At 40.0% G+C, this 6583-nt stretch overlaps 1 long non-coding RNA gene across 1 annotated transcript; it reads left to right on the forward strand.

Moving 5' to 3' along the window:
- The first annotated feature begins 1951 nt into the window (after window positions 1-1951).
- LOC129381155 (uncharacterized) lies at window positions 1952-6189 on the forward strand. The gene is made up of 4 exons (XR_008609391.2): window positions 1952-1998; window positions 3007-3430; window positions 3598-4484; window positions 5113-6189. It is a non-coding gene; the product is annotated as an uncharacterized lncRNA (long non-coding RNA).
- The last annotated feature ends 394 nt before the right edge of the window (window positions 6190-6583 follow it).

Here is a 6583-nt window from a genome sequence, read left to right on the forward strand (position 1 = left end):
TCACCATCGCTGCATGTGAAAGACTGACTCTTGTCATGCACATCTTAGACAGTGGCTGCATGGTCTTGATCGCAACCACCTCCTAGTGGCCCGCCTTCTTTCTCGTACAGATTTCTCACGCGTTCACTTGGACCTGGCTGCGGAGATGTCTGCATAACAAATATTGCATTTTGTATGCAATGCAGTACATGTGAATGCATTATTTGGGAAACGTTTTTGCATGTCAATGAAGAATTTCTCTGTATACTTTAGAGCTTAAAAATATGAAAATATCACGTAGCTGGACAGAACGAAAGTAATGTTGTTTGCATTCGCTTGATGATACTCAAACTATTTTTTCATTCCGGCTAACTAGTCTGAATTAATCAACTTCTCAAACATAATTCAGTGAAAAGTGCCAGTGAGAAAATTGTAGAGCGACATGAAAAACTTCCGATACAGCTTTCTGTTCCTACATAAGTGTTTTTCCGGCGTGAAAAAAGCCCGCAAAGTGCCTTGAGCGCGGCCAGTCGCGCGGCAATCTTGCGTGCATTTGGGGCTTCTTTCACGCTCGGAATTCCGAGCGTGAAAGAAGCCCCAAATTTTTAAAAACACTTATGTGGCACGAATTTTTATAAGGGCGTGCGTGCGTGTGCACATGAATCCATTAACGATCATTAATTCATTCTGACAATGGCTTGATCCAGCAATGTGCTCTGCTAAATATGGGCATCTAGGCGGCAGTTGTCTCTCGTAAGTCAAAATTTCCTCGGGTGATGCATAATATACAGGCACGAAATACATGCTGGTAGGTTTAACCGCGTACTAGTGCTGTGGAACAGAAGCTGCTTGTCGCATTAGAATCACTGTCAGGAGTTGTCGAATCGTCGCTCTGTCCTGTCGACGCGGCCTCTGCCTCTCCGGCACTTCGTAGTGCCCTGTACTCGTGCTCGATAGCTGGCCGCGGTTCCACAGGATCTTCACTTGAGCTGGGATGGCATGAACCATCATTTTTTAAGGATTCCTGCACAACAATTACGCTTCAGTTGTTACGCGGAACATGCATATTCTGCCAAAACAAAGAGTTGAACGAACAAGCAAAATTTACTTACAGCTTTAGCGAGCCGCAACCGGGCTGATGAATCTGTTGATCTGGGAACATGGGAGACACTGCTTGGATTTAGGTACTTTTTGTACCTTCCGCGCTTCCTTCGATTTTTCTGCGGTTCCATGTCGCCAATTCACAAGTGACCACTAAGCGTACACACGTGGCCTGCTTGCAGTCAACTCAGCGTATGAACACCAACCATGTTGACACCAGTGTTGACAATTTTACAGCGTAATAATTTAGTCAAAATTATTTTAAAAATTATTTTATTTTCGTATTTGCTGTCATTAAGCGAGCAAAATGCGTCACAAGCGTTTCGTTTAAATGTCGACGTTCGCAGATAGCTTTCGGTACCCGTTGCGACATGTTTGGACAAAGCACGGCCTTTGAGATTTGGACGTGAGATTCGAGATTGGAATCGTGAGAAGATTGGAAGACACTATTTGGCATTTTGAGGGCAACTTTTAGGCATAAAACAATTTGTAATTTAGCGATATTGTTTAGCTTTTATATTTCATATCTATGAAATAATTCTTCCTTGGAATTATATTTTGTCTCAGCGTCATTTTTCCTTGGCGACCGAACGGCACAGCATAATCGACATCAACATTAGCAACATGTGCGTGTGCAGCATGGCGTGCCGCAACAAAAATAGTCGTCCATGCGTGCTGCTCTCCATTCTGCGCTTTGTGCTAATCGCCTTGCGTGCTTCGTGCGACCGTCTGACAGCACTATGATCACCCACACGTACGTGCGGTACGAAGTTGACAAACATTTGGCAATTGTCCCAGTGACCGACATTAAGAATTTCAAGCCTGACGACGACTTTGCGGCGGCTTTTTATATGGTGAAATGGACGGACGCGGCCGGCACTTGTGACCACTACCGTGCCAGAATTTTGCAGATCGGAGGTAAGTTTTCGCGTTTCCAAAGCTCTTGTAATTATTTTGGCACTGCACATGAGTGTACGTGTGACGCACACTCATTTGAGTTAAATGAGTGCATATATATATATATATATATATATATATATATATATATATATATATATATATATATATATATATATATATATATATATATAGTCATATCATAAGAAGCCAACAAACACTGACACCAAGGACAACATAGGGGAAATTACTTGTGCTTAATAAATGAAATAAAGAAACGATAAATTAAGGGAAATTAAAGTGGATGAAAAAACAACCTGCCGCAGGTGGGAACCGAACCCACAACCTCGGCAGGTTGTTTTTTCATCCACTTTAATATACCTTAATTCATTGTTGCTTTATTTCATTTATTAAGCAGAAGTAATTTCCCCCCATGTTGTCCTTGGTGTCAATGTTTGTTGGCTTCTTATGATATGACTAATAAAAACTCGGGCCCCTCGGTTAACCCCATTTCTTCTCGTTTATTATATATATATATATATATATATATATATATATATATATATATATATATATATATATACGCTTTCGTGTAATGTAGCAAATAAGCATGATGCACTGAACTAATTTCGACGAAAAGGTTTCAATTAAGTGTATAGCATGAGCGTCTTTTTTTACCGTAACAATTTCGAATGTAAGATTGCGACTTTGTATTCTTTAACAAATTCTTACATATCAATCGTTGTGTATCCTACTAACATGATTCATTGCACCTTTTCTTCTCAGTGTGAATGTACCATTCGTAAAGTTTTCTGTATTCTCTTGTATTGTACAGTACACTATAATTAAGCTCCAACTAGGCAGTCAAGAAAGTTTTTTTGGTTGGCACTTGATGCAGCTAGTTCAATTCATTCCAGTGCACTACAGGCCGATTTTGATTACTGCTAGTAATCATGAGCAAATTTAATTGCATATGTCAACTTATATTGCGATAGCTGACCACCAGCCCTGCTATACATTATTTTGCAGAGTCTGAAAGTGATGTCAAGTCGCAGCTTAAGAAGCACAGACTGAGAGTTAAGCGCGTCTTCGACACTTCAAGTGAGGAGGAAAGTGAATACGATGTTCCTTCAGAGGTATTTTGTCTATTCTAGCAAGTGATTGATCAAGTCTAACTGAAAATGTTTGACCAGTGTTTTCTTGTTTCTTGCCTAGGGACAAAAAACAGTAAGAACGAACAATAAGAACGAGCATCTTTTAAAGATACTCGCAAGAAAGAAAAAGTCGGTGAGCAGCCTTCCGTTGCATGATGGCCTTAAAGGAAAACATGACGTGCTGCTTAAAAAAGTTGCTGACATGGAAAAAAGAATAGCAGCACAGGAGGAGGAGCTTGTGGAGCTTAGAGCTCTCAATAGAGGCCTGCAGCAAGAGCTGCTGAAAAAATTGACAGAAGGTAGGTATACAAGTTTTCTTGCAGTATATTATAAAGTGATGGCAGGTGTGTCCATACCTAAGATGGTCATTGTGGAACAAATTGATATACTGTGCCAATATCTATACTTTAACCTTGGGTGATGTTTGTTCAGTTGCTCATGCATCGGTGACTGTTCTCCACATTAGGAGACAATGGTGCAGTGCCAAAGAGTAAGCCATCTAGCCATGGCTCGATATCTGTGACAGCAGCCCGGCTTGCCCCTGCTGAAGACAACATGCAAGTGGACACGCCAGATGCCTGTCCACCTGTTCAGTCGGCTGCACAGCTTCGACCTGAAGAATCGGGTGCCAGCATGGTGAGGTGTTTACAATTTTTTTAAAGAAAAAGACACGCTGAGGCTTGCATCACGGCAGTGATGATGCAAAACTGCACATTAAAAGAAATATTAAACTAAGTGCATTCATTTTTGCCATTCCCCTTTTTTGTGCTAGCATTAAAAAACATTTAAATCTGAATTTGTGTCATGTGCAGCTAGCAAAACATAGTGTGGCCATGCCTATACACCACAGACCAATCAACAACACGTGAATGCTTCTGGTTGGGTTATTTTCACAGGCATTTCAAGAAAAGTATGCATCAAGGCTTCCAAGCTAAGCAAGCATCAGCGCTTCAATTATATTTGTTTGAGAAAAGCTTCACAAAATAATTTATGTTTTGCTTATAAGCCTGCAAATTGAATATTGGTTGCCAAGTGAATATCGCTTGTTTTTTTTTTTTTTTGCCCAGATTGACATTGGAGAGGGCCTGCGTGTGCCAACAGAAACATGGCGTCGAATCCAGGCTCGCGAAAATGATTCGCTCTTCGTGAAGGACCTCCTTGTGGCGGTCTGGGACCCAGCCCAGTTGCAAGGCCGATCTTTGCATGGTAGCTATAACTTACTTTTCACAGCCTTAAATGTACTGTTTGAATTTTCTCAATACATGCTACTTTCTGCAGGGAAGCACTGCCCTCGTTTCGCAGACCGGCCAAGAAAGGAGCCCTTAACACCGTGGAAGGTGTCCGTCATGCAAGGTGACTACACATCTATTAACATATACCCCATTTCTTCAGTGTGCCTGCATGTGTGGTGCTCTGACACAGCAGCAATTGTAACCACCCTGTGTAATGCCCGGAATGGGCCTTTAGGGTATGGTAATAAAACAAATAACCAAGTTGCCACACTTTTCAGTCACTCTACAAGGTGCACTCCCTCCTTTCTACATATTGCCCTTTTCCTGAAAAATTTAAGTAGACCAGTCACACTTATACAGTTGAGGTGGAATTCCTTTGATAAATGGTAAATTTCTGAACTTTGTAGCAGATGTGTTTAATTAAACTGCGTTTTATGATTCATTCTAAATGCAATTTATGTCCTGATGGCTTTGCGAAATGATTCAAGGGTGCCATAGCTTGTTTCATGTTTTTGTGTCGTTTGCTTATTCAAAGTACCCCGCAAAAGAAGCTGAAATGTCTACGATTGAGGATGTTTATTCTGCTACAAGAATCCATTTAACTTTCACACAACTGAAAATGCAATGTTAAATTTTCATTACTCAGAAGCTACCAAAAGCAAACTCGTATTCATACTTTTCTTTCATTCCTAGAAATTAATCTTTTCTGCATTATGTTTTTAATAATTTAAATGCATGTGTTTTGACAGCCTGCTTCAAGCGCCGTCTTGAAAAGCAAGGTTTCCCCGAGAGTGTCGTGTCAACATTGATTAAACGTATGAATCATTACGTGGGGGAGAAGATTGCCGACATTGACAGAACAGCGAAAAGGTATACTGATTAGAACAATTTTCTTGCATTTGCTGTTTGAACCTTAGCTACATAAACCGCAAATTGTGACTCTTAAACCTGGTTGGACTGCTGAGTATTAAAGTTGAGGTGCTTTTTTATCCAATTTCAGCTTGCCAATGTTGCCAGCTTTTGAGGGCAACAGGTTTTTCAGGAGTCCATACACAATGCTGTCTTTCTTTTTTATCCATTTCTGCAGGTTGTGGCGCGACTAGACCGGAAAGGGCCATCCCACATTGCATTTTTCTTATTTATTTTTATTTTATTTATGAATACTGCGATCTTGTGCACAAGATCATAGCAGGTGGGAAACATTGTGTTAAGATACAGAATTACAGACACAAAGAAAACAAAATTGCACATAGAAATTCAACAAGAGAATACAGCGACAAGGTCAATTAACAACAATCAATTCAAATGCTCTTGAAATGAATGTAATGATGTCTGTCTGACAACATCATCCGTGAGGTTATTCCAATCAGTGATGGTCCTTGGAAAAAAGGAATATTTAAAACAATTAACTCGCGGATTTAATGGTGTTATAGAAAGAGAATGGCGATTTCTAGTTTGGTACCCCGAGGAATAGGTAAGGATATTGGAGGTGTCAACTTTGAGATTATTATTAATTAATTGATAGAAAAACTTCAAGCGACATATGCGATTTCTGTTAGGAATAGAGGGTAAACCGCATTTTTTGAGGAGGTCACTGACTGATGCTCGCCCGTAAGTGTTATATATAAACCTTCCTCCTTTCTTTTGGATTCTTTCAAGTTTATTTATGTTTACCTTTGTAAAAGGGTCCCAGATAATTACTGCATATTCTAAGATTGGTCTAATAATAGTGTTGTAGGCAAGGAGGCGTGTACCAGGGGTTGCTAGCTTAAGCGAGCGTCGTAAGAAAAAAAGCTTTCGGAGAGCGTTTGCTGAAACATAGTCGACATGCCTGGTCCAAGAAAGGTCATCAGAGATCCATAGACCTAGATACTTATATTCTGTGACTTCATGAAGAAAATTTTTATTAGCAGTGTAGTAATATAGAAGAGGGATCTTTTTAAGTGTTATTCTCATAAATACGGTTTTTTCAAAGTTAATTGACATTTGCCACTTCTCACACCAAGAAACTATTTTTGCAAAATCATTATTCAGCCTAATTTGATGATCAGTCAAACTTATTTTCTCATACAGCACGCAGTCGTCCGCTTATAACTTAACACGTACTGACAGATTTTTAACAATATCATTAATAAACATTAAAAACAGTAGGGGGCCGAGGACGGATCCCTGGGGAACACCAGAATCGACAGGAACGTAATTGGAGCAAGTTTTATGCAG

This window comes from Dermacentor andersoni, chromosome 1 (genome assembly GCF_023375885.2).
Source record: "Dermacentor andersoni chromosome 1, qqDerAnde1_hic_scaffold, whole genome shotgun sequence".
NCBI lineage: Eukaryota > Metazoa > Arthropoda > Arachnida > Ixodida > Ixodidae > Dermacentor > Dermacentor andersoni.